Source organism: Lutjanus erythropterus, chromosome 6, assembly GCF_056507025.1.
Source record: "Lutjanus erythropterus isolate fLutEry1 chromosome 6, fLutEry1.hap2, whole genome shotgun sequence".
NCBI lineage: Eukaryota > Metazoa > Chordata > Actinopteri > Lutjaniformes > Lutjanidae > Lutjanus > Lutjanus erythropterus.
The window spans coordinates 22,507,489-22,524,603 of NC_139322.1; positions in this window are offsets into that span (position 1 = coordinate 22,507,489).

The window sequence follows — 17,115 nt, forward strand, 5'->3', positions numbered from 1 at the left end:
AAAAGTATTTACTTACATTTTTGATCCAGTGAACTGTTACCACCCAGAAACCTTTTGTGGTTCGCTGTCCAGATGTTGACTGGTGGAAACAAAGTTGACCTCTCTGACTGTGGCCTTCAAATTGGCTACACTGCCACTACAAACTAGGCGGTGCTGATCAAATATGAATTAAGATTCTGTTACAGCCTATTCCCTATTTGTTGCCTCAAGACACACACTTTGTTGTACTACCACACCAGCATTAACAGAAATGTTAAAAGATCATCAAATCATTAGGATACATTATTTGAAAAGCAAAAATGTCTGTACAAAATGTAACCAAAAAATCAAAAAATCATTTTTCCTTCATTACAAAGTTGTATCCAGTCAAAGTTTACCCTTTAGGTAGGTGAATTAAATTTAAATTGAAGTACTACTCTTGCATGTCAAAAACTTTATATTCAAAAGGGACAATATTTTTGGAGAGGGAATCTGAATTTCCCTGTGACTCTGGATGATGCACAGACCTCACTGTCTTTCTGCAGAGAGTAGTGCTTTGAGAAGGATATCTCAAAATCTGTCTGCCATCACCATTAGCTACTGCTCATACCAGACCAAGTAAGTCTGTAGCTGAAAAATCCGTGAGTCTTGTTTTAATAAAAATTATCTGAGACTTGACTTGGACCTGACAGTTTGACTTGACTTGATTTGAAACTTGAAGCAAAAACCTTTAAGTGTCAAGTTGTGACCTGGTAATATCTCTTAACAGTAACAAAGAAGTTACACCGTAGCAACAGGCAGACTTTGCATACTCACTTGAATGAAGGACTAATCAGGTGCCCCAGTTTATCACTGGATATTGGCCTACCACAGATATATCACGATGCACTGATGAAAAGTCTTTCATTTTACAGAACATGCTTTTAAAAAAAGGGGGGGGGGGGGGGGGGGTAATTTAGAAATGGATTCATCGCATACACTGTCAACACCATATAGGAATTTGGTGGAATGAACTAATTTTTCTCACAGTGTCCCATAAATCTAAAAATTTTATTTATTCAACTTAATTAAACTTATAATTTCTAGTATTTATTTTCAGTCAGAACAATTCAGAACTTATGAACATGAGTATTTCTAGTCATCTGAAATTAGTTGAATGAATGTATGGTGCAGAGTTTAATCAACTCATTTGATTTAGTTTCTAAAGAAAAACAGTAAGCATATTAGCAGACTGTCCACCAGGCATTATTTGAGAGTTATCAAATCAAAAAACACTTTAAACATTAAAAGCTCTATTTTCTGTTCAAATGGGATACTGATCAGTGAGTATAGACCCCTGGGGTTACTTATTGAACTGTTCTATGAGAGACTGAGAGTGTTATGTTCTTGTTGTCTCTTCATTGCAGCCTACATGAAGTGAAACATTCAAACCCAAGACTCTTTGGAACTAAGGAATATTCTAGATGTCTTGTGAATTTGATTTGAGCACAAATTTGTGGTGTCTAATTTATGGATAAACTCTTTCACAGCAACACGTCTGGTGCCACTATTGCTGGTGAAATCTCAACTGTTCCAAATGAAGATTTGTGAGACGCAAAGTGAAAAAAAAGATCACCAAAAAAAAAAAAAAAATTACTCATTACAAGTAAAGGTCAGAGCCGTGAGCAGATAGAAACATCAACATAGCTTCCTGTGATGAGCATAGGGAGATGTGTGGCATCAGGATCTTTGGAAATATTTGGACTCGGTTCATTCCTTCAGATTCTTCTCCAGCAGTGCTTGGCAGGAATCTTGTAAGTCAATATTGTGATATTGATCTCACTTAATCAGGCATCTTAACTGAGAGCACAGCATCCTATTGCGCAGTGTGACAGTGATGGCTCATTGCAATTTCAAAGGCAGACGTACTGTATTTCCCAGTTGAGTGATCTTTACGTCTGATTTCCTGCAGGGCACCTCTTCAAAAATGACAGAAATGAGTTTTTGGTTGCACTGAAAAACACTGATATGCACACAGATAAGAACTGTGACTGAATAATGACTTGCGCTGCAGGTATGTTAAAAATGAACCATCCATGCAGAATATATTTTCCCTTTCTCAGGAAGAACATTAGTGGGAGGGGGCTGAGGTGTGGGGTCTTGTGGTTTCTATATTGCGAGGCTTCAGATAGTTGATGAGGCTGATTTGTTGCATTGATCACTGCATTGACCGAAGCTGCTCCTAAAGAGATCCTCTTTGGTTGCTATGGTTTCAGGTCTACACTAAATCTGTCATTGATGCTGCCTCGCAGGAGCGTTCTCTCACACCAGCCAGGTTGGTGTGAATGAAGGGAGGGAAATCACCATTAGTGAAAAAATAACCCAGATGGTGATGCCTAATGCACAGACTAGAGCCAGACCGATACTGAATGTCTGTGGTGATGCAATGCTAATATTAGACAGTAAAAAAATATATATCGATATATCTGTTGATACTGGCTGTACTGACAAGCTATAGCTGGTTAGGCTCTTTGCTAACACAGCAAGGAGTGAAAAGTGTGCTGTATGAGTGACATGACAGGGTTGTATTAAAGTTATAATGAAACTGGATAATGATGGGGTCATTATTTCTTAACTTTCCAGCAACATACTTTACAAACTAATTAGGAACTCTGCTTGACAAACTACGCTGTAAAAGCAATTTGGTTCAACTTTTAAAAAGTTAAGTGTAATTTGTTTACATGGATGCATGGTGAAAAAAATATCTCCTAATGTATCTGCCAAGATATAGGTTTTGAAATAGCCTATAGGAGTGTTTTTAAGCAGGGGTGGGGGGTAGTAAATAAATAAACCCTTCTGTGCCTCAACAACTCATGCTGTTTATTAAAATCAACCCAACAGCATTTGCAAAAGGTATGGCCACTATCCTGGTCACTAGCAGATATTAAAGGAAACTGCTCTGACATTCTGACAACAGTGTGTGGCCTGTGCTGAGTGCAGCTGCACACACACCTCTTGAATCAGGCTGTAGGTTGACAGGTTGTGGTGACAGAAGGGTTGAAATTGTACGGTGTGTGTGGATTGTGGGTGTAGACCGGGTTTCGTAGATGCTCTTGGCAACTTGGGTGACGTCAAGCATGGAAAACTTACAGGTGATGTGGAGGCTAGGTGATGGGAGATTGTTTTTTTTAACCAGGTTTCTCCCGTATTTCAAATATGGGTGTGTTGGCAGGTCTGGTTTCACAACAAATGCAAGAAATCCAAGAAATGATTGAAGCAGCGTTTGTAGATGGGCTTGTTTGTTTATACTTACTCTGATGGATCCCATGACCTCTGCACTCCTCTTGCTCTTCCTGGTGCATTTAAAATGTCTTCCTGTTTACCTGTGACCTTTAAACCTCAAAGATACAAACAGCTTTTAGGTGAAGATGAATCTGGAACTACTTTGTATGTGTATTTGGACATTATTGCCCAAAAAACAAACTATCTCAACATTTTTGTCTGTGTCGTTTTATTTTAACTTCTATGTTCACATAGGGTAAGAAGGCTTTGTATCCATCAGCAGCTGCTTTTACAGGTCAATTGGCTCTACTTTGGTCTTGCTGAAAGCATAATCCTTCATCTTTATTGTCTGTCCAGAGATGTTTCAGGCTATTGTTTAATACACCACAAGTGTAACATGAAAGCTTCTCCTCTCTACAGTTCACAGCGACGCTGCTATTATTAAAGGTAGCAGGCTGTCAGTGGGTGTCTGAGGCCACAGTCGCTTCAACCATCTAATTGGGATCCAAGAAGACAAGGTGCATTGTGGTCCAGCAGGGCTTGAGTGTGGAGATAATTGCCATACTCCTCTGCCCTGAATTTTTTCCGAAGGATTATTTGCAACAACCTGATCTTTATATTTACAGTAACATTAAAGTGTATTCCACTGTTTTGTTTTCAGATAGATATAGCTTATCCTTCTGATCATATTTAAGAATAAACAAAGGTTCCCAGATAATTTTGGGTGTTTCTTAAAATCATCTCATTGCTTCCTGCTTCCTCTCACTCTGCGTCAGATAATTGACCTCTCCAGCTCTCACAGCAGTGCATGAAGCCTTGCACACAACTTGTTGCTCATCCAACAGGAAAAAACAAACGGAGCGGAAACAGCCGCCTCTTGTGACCTGCTCTACCTGTTTCTCTGTGCCCAAATGGTCTCCCAGCTGATTATGACTTCTATCTTTAGACCTCACTAATTCACCTATTCACAATGCTAAAAAAAGTACTGTGATGAAATAGCTGGACACATATGTACTGTATATGTTTTTAATCATCAGTTTTCACCCTCTCAGTAAAGCACACATCAAGGTTCAACAATTCTCTAGCTTGTTATGGTTCTGCTATTGAAGTGGATTTTCTGACCCTGCAAGAGGAACAGCATGTCTGTCTGTGTTAGGGTTCCAAAACAGAATGTACTCAAGTTTAAAGATATCCGGCCGGTAGACAAATAAATATACATCATGAACAAATCATGTTTCAGGTGGAAGAAAAGCAAGCCGGTAACAATACAATATAATACAATGCAAAGGACAGGTATAATGTCCTTCGTCACACAGGTTTGTATAATCCAGTATAATGCAAAAAACAAAAACTTTCTTGTCAACTAGCTGACTAGTTATTCCCAAGGGAAGGCAACTTCATTGAAAATGTGTCATGGTTTGGCGTTTTTTGAAGTCATTTCCTGTTTTATTTTGAAAGAGACGGTCTTCCCATGTGTCTTGCTTAATTCTACTTCCTGCCTTTGTTCTTTTCCCACCTTTTTTGATTCCTGATTGTTTTCACCTACCCCTGTGTAGTAAGTTTGTGTTTTTCCGTCCACAGTTGCCAGTTATCTTCGTCTTGTTTGTGAAGGCTCCTAGTGTTTTCCCCAGTGTTTCCCTGTGGTTTTGGACTTCCTTATGAATTTTGGACTTTTGGATTTGCACACCTATGTTTGCCTTTGGACTGCTCCATATGCTACTCTGTCTCCAAGTTTGCATTTTGGGTTCATTCACTTGTTCCTTCTGGTTGTCCTGCTTGAAATGTGCGACAAAAGGAAGAAGCTCCCAAATCTGATGAGTCGTTAAAAAATTGCTACCTTTCAGTTCTGTAATTCCTACAGGCAAAAAGAACATGAGGCACAGTTTTCGGACCCCATAGACATAAGCCATCTTACCATTGTGGCCAACACCTTGGGAGGCCACAATGACCTAGTCATAAGCTGGTCATGATGACTTTTGTCTCCTCGGTTAGAAGTGAAATATTTCCATTGCCTTTCACTGTGTCTTGGACAGAAAAATATAGTCTCCCCTTCTTGTCTTTGTTCCACACCTGTTGTCACTTCAGTGCCCTCTATTCCTGGGTGCACCGGAACCCATATAAATTCAACAGTCCTTCCCTATATCTACAATGAACAGCCACCAATTTGATTTACATATTGATTAACACTGTTAAATAACAATTTAGAGTCTTTATTATGGATCAAATCAAGCAATGATAAATCCACCTGGGCTACAGCTATGCTCAGAATGAGAATGCTAACACAGTCTTGCAATAGATTCCTGAGGACATTTGTAATCAAAACAGCTATGTGCTAAAATTTGCGAAATAGCAGAACAGAGTTTGATCACATTTTCAAATGTCTGGTTTTGTGTACCTAACCTAAAGTTAGCAGTGACCTAAAGCAGTGACATTACTGGACAGATGGAAACAAAACTGAAAGCAAGCCTCTCTAATCATTAAATCATCTTTTAAATTGTGACAAACAGCACCGTCTTTTGAGGACTTTGTGCTGCATTTTCTTTCCCGATTTACTCTGATTGATTAGAGAGGCTGCTTTCAGTAATTAACATAGTAATGTGTTCATGCGGGCTGTCATGTCACAGCAGCTGCTGAGCGTTGGGCATAAAAGCTCATACACACAGTTACGACACCAGGAGACATTTTGATCTATTTCACCCGCCTGCCCCCCATGTGCTGTTAATCAGAATGTTAATTTCTTTATGACTGGACTGTCTGACCTGTGGGTTAACCACAGTGTCTGCATCGCTACAAATACATCATTTCAGCTTTTTTACCTTTCCAAGTTGCCAAATCTGTCATTTAAATAGCAAGAGATAAAACCCCTTTGCACCAGGCACCTTACTTTGTGCCCAGATTATCTAGAAAATCTGCAAATCTTCACATTTGGGAAGGCAAAATCAGAGTTGTTTGATACATTTTCTTGATTCCCAACTATTAATGTTGTTGTTCATTTTCAGCACAAAGTACAGCTGAGGCTGATGGGAATATAGTCAGTTTTGGTCATAAACCAAAGTACTGGACAAATTAAAATTTTGACATGATAGTGGGCAGCAGATGGAAAGTCATCAGAGTTATTACTATTCATCCTGAGGGGAACACGAATGTCTGCTCCACAATTTCATGGCAATCATCCTAACAGTTGTTGAGATATTTCAGTCTGGACCAAGATGGGGGACAGACAGACAGACATTGCCATCCCTAGAGCCTGTGCTGCTTGTAAGGCTAAAACATGTCTCTACTTAATTAAATTTCAATAAGCAGAATGTTTTAAATTCACACGGTTACTCATTCCTATTTTGGAGTCTTTTGCAGACAGCCCAAGGATTAAGACTAACTATTTTTTCAGTGCAAATCTCTCAAACCTGCTGCCTTGTCACCTTGCAATGGTAAAAACAGGTATATTTAGCTGTGTTCAGGTCTTTAAAATGGAAGTTAGGAGAAAACACATTAATGTCCAATGTGTGAAATCACTGTCTTTCTTTAGATGGAACAACATGTGGCCTCCATCACTGAAAATGCTGTTGAAGCTCAGCGTTGTTTGCAGTGAGACTAGCTGGTCAAACAGTAATGAGCTGTTGTGGCTGTCGGGTTAGTCCTCTAAGCAGACCTCACACAGGACCATCTGGCCTCTGCTGTGGAAGCTGACAGCAGCTCAAAGAGCCATGTGAGAATATAACTGATGGATCTCTGCCCACGCAATCGTGACCTGCCAGGAAAATGCCGCTCAAAGTGTGAAAAATGTCCTCCGACACAGTCTTTTCCTGTATCAGGTAGTGGGTAGTGGGAAAATGGGAAGCAGCCTGTTGGCTGTGTGTGCTGTTTTTAGATAAACATCTGTAAGGGAACCTGCAGGTGGGATTCCCATTAATGTGTGTGCATATACACTGTGTGTGTGTGTGTGTGTGTGTTATAATCAAGTCACCACAGCCTATTTGTGTATCTCATGTGTTGCCCTGTGGTGGGAAATGATTTGTTTACAGGATACAGAATAGTGAGATATTCTTCAAAGTACACCGGACAGACGAGAGGAAGTGTGACGCAGCCTGAGAGACAAATAGCATGACATTTACGCACACTGTCCACGTGGCCAAAACTAACGCAGCAGCAGCAGCAGCAGCAGCAGCAGCAGCAGCAGCAGCAGCAGCAGCATCACTGTAGTCTAATATCAATTAAAGTGACATAACTACATGATGGCCTGTGAGAATGAAACAGCATTTTATTAAATCCACCACTCAGCAACAGAGAAGCTACAATTAGACCAGAATACCCATGTCTGCCATTTTTCAAGTTCAACTACATGACAACAACAAGCATGTGTTGAGAAACAGGAACAGGCATATTTGCAATAAATAATGTTAAATTGAAGTTTATACAGTTAAGCAATCCCAGGACACTTACAATACCATTACACTATTTTATGCTCCTCAAAGCTATGATGTGTAACATTTTGGTACTAAAATGTTTGTTATATGTTTTGTTAAGCTATATTCTTATATTATCCCAAGTTCCTCCAACAATGTTGAAATGCAGATAAATCTGCAGTTTATCCAAGGTAATACTGCATTTCCTGTTAGCCATTGCCAGCTAGTTGTTAGAACTTCTGTACAGGAGAAAGTCAGTGAACATAACTAAAATAAAGTGAATGAAATGTTATTATTACCTGGTCCATGAACACGATTTCCATTTGAGTCATGCCACATAGATTTTCATCAGCAATGGTGGTTGTTTAACAGTGAAGATAACCACTCCCATGATCCTATGTCACTTCACAATGTCATCAAATTAAAATATGTTGGTAAATATCCCACTTATTAATTTGGAAGCTTTTACACATCTTTAAAAAAGGGCAGCTGCTAACAACTGGCTAAATGAGACAGTTGTTGTTGTGGACATCAGACATCATCCTGCCAAACACTAGTCATCAACAGGGGATGATGTGGAGTTTATTTATAGCCCTATGTTAGCTTTTTACTTATGCATTTCTGCTTCAAACATCACAAAAGCAGGATTTGTGATTATTATGCTGAACAAATGTAGACCTATCATACACTTTTGTTTGGGCACAGGTTGGCTTTATGTAGTTTCAAACGCAGAGAAATCTGTAATTCATTCAAGGTAAGAGTTCATTTCCTGGTAGCTGTTGCTAATTAGTTGCCAGTTGTTTTAACTTCTGGGAAAACACAGGATACATCAGGTACTCCAGAGAGTGAGGAAGGAAGTCAGTGAACGTGACCAAACATAACACGAGTAAAACTAATATTGCCTCGATCATGACATATGACATATATTGTGACATCACAATATATAATATATAAAACTTTAGCTAAAATGTTGTTAAACAAAGACAAATATATAGCTACAAAACTTAATCTGATCTTTTTTTCTGTTGAACATAAGCTACAGTTCAACTGTAAAATTAATCTTGGTCAACAGCAGGTGCCTCGTGTTTAGAAACAAGAAAGAGGATCATTTCACACCGTTGTGACCACTGGTGTTCTGCGAATGTGTCTCCTGCGTGACCCTGATGTAAATCTGTACCATCTGACTGCACTTGTTCGAACTTTGAGCCACAGTGAGCAGCTGTAAAGACCCAGCAGGTGATGAACCGACAGCTCAAAGGGCAGATGATGCGTCCCTGTCGACAGTTCATAATAAGTCTGCATTGCGATGGATGTTTGAGTGTGTGCAGCCTTTACCGTGGCAGAGGTCAGTGCTGCCGTGTTGGAGCTGGCTGGCGCTGCACACGCTGCAGTTCAGCTCATGGTGGTTTGGTAGGCTGGACTGCACATGGTGCAAACCACTGTGGGCTGCCAGACCAAATTGTTACGACCATTTCCAGCTAACCGTGTGTCACAGTGGGAAGTGAGACGAGCAATTTAGTCAATTTAGTTGTGGGAAGATGTTAAAAAGAGGCCACATGAGCCGAGCAGATTCAAAATGAGCTGCGGAGGCTGAAAGTGCACTTGACAAAATTTCGTCCTTGCTCATTGAATGCCAATACAGCAATTGATTATCACTTCAACGTTAAGATTCAGATAATAAACTGTAATTACTACTTCCTTTCAGATTAAATTTTTACATTCAAAGATGATACTATTACTGTTGTTTCCTAAATAAAACTAATTGAGCCTTTCATTGTAGCTTGATGACACATTTCCCACATGTTCTAAAGTGTTTTCCACAGTTACTCAAACTGAAGCTTTAATTGATCTGATATCATCACATTTTTAATTTCATAACTGCACCACCTTTCAAAATGAGATTTAATACTGCTAATCTTCAGTGGTGGAGTGTAACTAAGTGCATTTACTCAAGTACTGTAATTTAGTACAGTTTTGAGGTACTTGTACTTTACTTGATTATTTTTGCTTTGTGTTACTTTATGCTTCCACTCCACTGCATTTCAGAATGAAATGTTGTACTTGTACTGTACTCATTAACATTTATTTGATAGTCATAGTTACTTTTTGACATAATTATCATATATTTCTCATATGCTGTAATACAATACAAATTATCTATCCAGTAGCTGGTTCCACATTGACGACCAACAACAATAAACATGTATTTGTCAGTGATAAAAAATAATAATAATATGAAATTCTGTAATAGTATAACACTGTGAAATGGGCCTTTTTTACTTTTAGTTATAATTTAAGTATACTTTTCTGATACCACTTATGTACTTTTACAGTAATATTTTTTAATCCAGGACTTTTCCTTGCATACTTTTAGTACAGTATGTTTAACATTAACACTCTGCCAAACCTCAAAAAACTAGAGCAAGCTGTGGTTACCAGATATATTTCATAATCTAGATCCATAACCAAACCACACATCCTGTTGTACTAATGACCTGTATATGTCACTGTGCAGTGGCAGTAACTGTAGTTACCTTGTGTATTGAATCTCTGGGTCTGTCTGATCGAATACATCATGATTAATACATATTAATGACAAATAATAGATAAAAACAAAGTTTAACCTCTTTCCAAGCTTACTACAAGTGGGCCTCCCAGTGTGCTACACGTACAGATCTCAGCAAAAAAGGAGAAAGTCATTACAAGTCTAACTGTTGATTTCATTATGCTTGATCTAAAAGAGTGCTGTTGTCCCCTCAGCACCTCCTATTTCCTGCGTCCATGCTGTACAGTCACAGTGTGGAGTTTTCTAAAGGACAGGGGGACAATATTTGGCAGACTTTCTGGGAACATTCAGGATGTTAGGGGAATGTTTAAGAGATAAACATAACCTATAGGACATTCCCTCTAGATCTCTACACTGCATTTACCTAACATTTGCAGAAGTGAGATGATATGTTGGGCTCCATTGAGAAACCAGTCTTGTTTTTTGCCTTCAGCATATCTATAAGCATTAATGCACACATAGCACTTATTCTCCTATTCTGTCCTATTCTCCTGGTCATGACACATGACACAAAGCATCCAACCAGTGTCAGATGAAAAAGCGATGCATGTTGATTGATATTATCAAGCAAGAAATATAAAATAAGATACATAGATGCTAATGTAGAGCTAATTTGAGTGAAAGAAAACAATTAAATCATGCTGCATTAGACTTTGATTCATGTTGATTGTGTTTCATGCAGTTTGCAACCTACAACTATTTGCGTGAAAGTTTCATTGTGTAAAGTCAGCCTTGATGACTTTCAAGAACGTTTAGAGGACTACTCAATAATGTTTTTTTGGTCAATCTATCACATTCCAAGAACATTTTCAGAACTTACATTACATTACAAGAACTTCTGCAGAACCTTTAGAGGCCCTGATCACTGATCAACTTGAAATACCATAAAACCTGTCTCCAAGTTAAGTTATCCTTAATTAATCCCTGTAGAAAACACTGTTTACTGTGTTTAAACCATCTTTAGTGTTAGGAGCAGTGGGCAGCCACTGTGCAGTGCCCAGGGATCAAATCCAGCTCTAAGCCAGTGCCTTGGTCAACATACAGGTTGTTAATTGTGGGGGAAAACAAAAACTGGACATGCAAACTCCACACAGAAAGGCCATGCCTCAGCTGGCTCAATGGCCAGACTAAACAGCAGAACAATTTTCAGTATTATTTTTTGTTTTCCATCACACATGATGCAATAAGGCAGTTTGAGTGATGCTGCTCACAGTGTATCTTGTGACGGAAATCTACACATCACAAACTTAGAGTAAAGTCAGTATAAACAAAACTTTGTCCTGAGAAAACACACCTTTGTATTTGAACTTTCTGCATAAATCAGAATAAATGACACACACAACATGGTCTGTTTCATAAAAGTGATTACTTTAATTTCCTGTTCGCTCCATCATGTTCGTACAGTTAAAAAAAAAAAACAACTTAAGTTCCTACTCTTTGTTATAGTCAAACATTTCCTTTTGATTGTGTTTCCAGTTTTGTGCTGGAAGCCACTCGCAGTTCCAGTGAGAAACAGAGAAGAGATTGCTTACATTAGTGGTCCCAGTTCACTGTAACAACAGGATTTAATCTACTGGATTAGATCAGCAGCACACAACACTGAGAGAGGAGAAAAAAACATACATTTAAACACCAAAAACCTACAGATACTTTTACTTCACACACACACACACACACACACACACACACCCATGTATACACACACGCACACACACAGAGTCACAATCGCTCAGCTATTTCGAATAAGAATAACCACACACTAACACCAGAAACCAACAGACACCAAAGTAACATTACCTACAGTACAAAAATCAAAAAATATCTCAAAATATACAATTATTATTATTTACAGCTCAAGTATACACTCTTACTATAGATACTCAGTGTGATTTTGTCAGAATGTACATCAATATGTACAGATTAAATACATCATCTTAAATACTATAAATATAACTATGGGTTTGGTCACATGAAGACAATCTGCACAGTTAAATAAATACACTATTTCTCTTCTTTTGTTGAGTTAATCTCAGTAGTTTAACTGAGTTAATCTCTAGAAACTTGCTTTGTAGTACATAATGCAACACAGCTGACACATGGACGAGACGAAGAGACCCTGGAGTTGGAGTTTTCAATAACAAATATCAAATATCAATACTAAATTCCAATAACTTAATATTGAGCAAATTTGAACCAATATGAGAAAACATTTTTCTTCTGTGCAGAGTATTTCAAGTGCATGTTTTTAAATGTTAATGCCAAGTCCTGCTGGGTTTGGAGTAAAGATGTGGCAAACTGCATTGTGTTGATTCCAACATGAGGTTGCTGTTCCTTAAAACACTATAATCATGTGTGATTGTGCTCTCTGTGTGCAGGATCCTCCAAATCATGTTTACCACCTCTGACATGTCTCACATATTTATTGTGCAGACCAATCTGTAGCTACACAGTGCAGGCACAGAACAAACTGATGGTGCAGGTTAGTTTTAGTTTTCTTGTGAAGACGGCAGTGCGATTCAGTGTGCGGTTTCATCCTCCACTGACCCCTTGGAGGATGCAGGAATCAGGCCATAACTAACATAATCCACAAGTTTCATCATCCAGCTCACCCACACAGCCAGACGCAGTTATTTTTAACTCATTGACTGGTGAGATTGATTGCTCACTAAGACTCGAAAGTCCTTTGTGCTCACTTTCCTGTGCTTCCCTAAATGTGCTTAACTCTAAGTCAAAGCTGCAGGTTAGTACATGTATGTGCCGTTTGTGTCGCAAGTCTATAGGCAGAAAAAAATCTGGTTGCTTGTATGTGTATGTCTTTGCATGCTAAATTTTAGCAGCTTAATAGGTTGTAATCTGGCATTTTACAGTAAGGACCTTAAAAGTGTGTTAACATGTCCAAATTCACTTTCCTGTGATTTAGGGGGAGACCAGTGTGGAAAGATCGCTTCTTTTTTTTCAGAGTTTCACAGTGATATATTACTGCCTTTCACTCCCTTTAATACAGACTTTGGCTACTTAAAGGGATATTTTGGATTATTTGAATATTTGTATTACCTCCAACTAAAGGCAGTCAACAAGCCTTCAGTTTGGGGAAGCAGTAACAGAGTAGGAAGCTGCACAATTTACTGGTATGGAGTGGATCAGCAGCAAAACATATTTTTGCCACCTAAAAAGGGCCTACCTCACAAAATCAATAGCGGTTTAAGTGTATGCTATATTTAGAATATTTTTACCGCTTTAGCTTGTTGTCAGACAGTCTATAACGATGTGAAAGTGCCATTAAATAAGCCAAATATCACTCTCCTCACAGACTAATTTAGTAAAATAAATTATTTCACCTTGCAAAACACTGGAGCTACTGGTCTACTCCTGCCATCCTACAATTGGTTCGATTTTTGTGTTACAGTGTGACTTCAGTGTTCTGAAAGACTAGTTCCAATTGATCAAAGGAACAAACTAACACAAAGAAACTAAGCGATCAGGGCAGCGGTAGGCTGGCAACTCTCATGTCCTGCGTGGTAAACTAAAACGATTTTGCCACTGGAGTCTGGTGGCTTTACAGAGAGTGACATTTGGCTAATATAACTGTGGTTTCCCATCAGATTAGATCAGAAGTATTCTTAATATAGTGTACACTGACATTGTTTTTTTTTAGGTGTCTAAAATGTGTTTTTCTGCCGACCCTGTCCACAGCAGTACACTGCTTTGCTTCTCCAAACTTTGGGGGTGGTGACTCGCAACTACTGTAAGTAATTACACAATCTGTAATTACCTTATACAAACCAACTTCAAGTAATCCAAACTATCCCTTTAAACCATCTTATTATTATCACAAAATGTGTATATGACGGATTGTTAAAGAACAAACAAATCTATGAAATGGGTGGGGGTGGGGGGGATAGATAATATAAAGGGGTTTTATGGTAGAACAGTGGGAATTAAATTATTCATCACCTCTATATACATACCACACATACATCACAGCTACTGTAGGCATTACTAAGTACTAGTACTGTTGCCTGAAACCTGAGCAGAAGCAAGAGGCCGCATGACCACAACAGTGTAGGCATGGGTCAGCAGACTCAGCACTTACATTATGTAAAATAGGAAGGCTGTAGCAGTGCCAGCCAATTAGCATGCAGTTTCAATTAACAGTGGCATGATAACAGGGCAAAATTTAACATATCAACACACTTTTAAGATGTTAGATGCCACTTTATAACCCGTTCAAATGCTCAAATCTAGCTTATAAGGACTTCATCACACAAAAAACTAGATGCCTTTCATGGACATTCAGATCTCAGTCTCTTTCTACATATTAAATATTGCTAACTAATACATATTCTGTGACAGCATTCTTGTGATTAATCTGTAAACTCCGTCAAACGTGTCCTTAACAAACAACTCCAGGGTCCCTACCTAATTAAAGTGCTCAAGTCAATGAGACGAGACATTGGTCCAAACTCTACACAAATGCACTACTGTTCATAATCATGAAAAGAAACTGACAAAAGCATAAGGCAAACAGACAATAGAGATGCTGTTCAGGCACCAGACAATGTGACTGACTGTGCTTCGCACAACATCTGTTCAGTCTCAAGTATTGGTGTTGTCTCAGGGAGGGGCCATGAGACAGAGGGAGCACGTTATTGGCTCCTCTGCTGGCCAGCAGAGACACCCAGTGGTGAAATCTGTGTATTACCACTTATTCCAAACATTTAGATCACAGTACATTTTCCACATTATACCCCTAAACGTACATTGTCATACAACATTACACATCAAAAATAAAATAGGCTTTAGTTTTGACACTTTAGTTCACAAAAAGACATCAAAGTGTAGATTTTCGTGCTTATGAAATGTCCATTTGAGGAATGCACAACAATTGAACCCAAATATCATCCTCTTAGGGGATGAAGAATGATAAATCCACAGCATGACATGGCAGTGATCCTCTTAGTCAATGCACTGTATTCTTGTTGGACAGTAAAACGTCTTGTCTCTGTATTGCTGTACAAACAGCCATGTGCAGGTGAAGCAGACAAAGCAAGGTGTCCGCTCTCCTCTTCCTCCTCCTCCACATCAGAAGAGGATCTGTATCTATGGTGCGTTGCCACGGCTTCCCCTGGGTAACGCTGCTATTTTTAAAGAGGCAGGGTCACCGGAGGAGCTCTCATTCATCGGCAGACAACACACTGTTGCACATCTGCATGTGCATGCATACATTTCCAATTCCTATCCTGTCTCTAACACGCAGACAGACAAGCGTGAAGCTCATAAAACACGAGCTTATCTCTGCCTGTGCACTGCCACCTCTGCCCTTCTAAGGCATTGATTAAAATGGAAACGCTTGATTGAAATGATTGATTAAAATGGAAAAGCTTTGTCTAGGCCAGCTGCGGCTGGAACAGCACAAAGATGACGTGCGCAGCGCTGCTGGCAATGACTCCAGAGCCTTGTTTGTCGAGGAGAAGGGTTGTTTAAAAGAAAAAGTGCTGCTGTGTTAAGGCTCAGAGATGCTCTAACGATAGCAGGCGTCTGTGCTTCGATGTTGGTGGAAAAGGAATGAAGAGGCTGAAAGTTTCCCCTCATTTGCACTACTGTGGTGTATATACACAATTTACGGTGACATCTTCAGACTATTGCACAACACATATGTACAGTATTCTACATCAGTGGGGAAAGCAGGGATAGAAGGAGATCAACAGTTTTATCTACTTTGTTATTATTGCTGATGCATGATAGGCACAATAAACTAAAGATGTGCTTGTAACACTGTTTACAATATCACTTATTACATACTGTTATGGATGTCATTTATAGTTATTTTGTGTCTAGAACAGTGGTTCCCAACCTTTTCAAGTCATATTTCCCCACACTAATCAGCTTGGCATTCACAACCCCAATTACAATTAGAATTAGAAACTTGGGGGGAGCTTGGTGCTCTGTTGGAAAGCTGGCACCTTGGGTCTCTCAGTTGATGGTGCTGCCGTCGGACTTTCAGTTGACCACCTTCAGACATCTCCATTTCTTGTCTGATTTTCTTTTGGTTCAAGGCTTTTCTGAGAAGCTACTGCTCCACGGTAGTCATTCCAATGATAGCTAGCAAAATTGGCTCTAGCTGCTTGAGTTGTTGTGTGTTGTGTGCATATTTTTGACAAATATCCACTAATACAGTAATACCAAACCTAATCAGCTAACAGGATTTTATTGTGTAAGTCTGCAACACAACCTTTGACCCCACATCCTGCCAAATAATGGGATGACATAAAGGCAAAAATAACCTGTGGAGAAAATGCCGAAGGCCAAGTCAGATGTTGGGGAGAAATTTGGTGGCAGTAGAGACTCTGTGAAGTATGCTGGCTTTGCTGCTTGCAAATATTTCCACAAAGAGTTAGCTTTAGGTGTGTCACTATGGAAACACATCGACAGCTGCGGGAGCATAGGTGCAGCGCCAGTTGAGAACACAAGTGAATGACTGTGTGTGCGTATTTAATCGCGGGTCGGGTTGCAGGATTTATTTTAATGGTTCTCGGTGTGTCCAAATTTGACTTGGATATAATTCTGTTACTCAGCTTTGAGTAGGTGACCAGGTGTGGGTTTGCAGAACTGGACACGTGCATGTTACAAAATGTAACTTTTTTTATGTGTCTCACGACCCCCATGCGGGTCCCAACCCTGAGATTGAGAACCACTGTTCTAGATAATCAGATCAGGACAACATGTTTGTTTTCTGAGTCTCCTTCCATCCTATCCCCACAAATAACAATCCTCTACAACTGAACCGGAAAAAGATGATGATCTCTGAGATCTAAGAACATCCAACTGTCTCATAAATAATCTTCTCCACATTGGTGAACAGATGGGATTACGGTTCACTACAACGTAAAGTATTTTAGCGTTGCA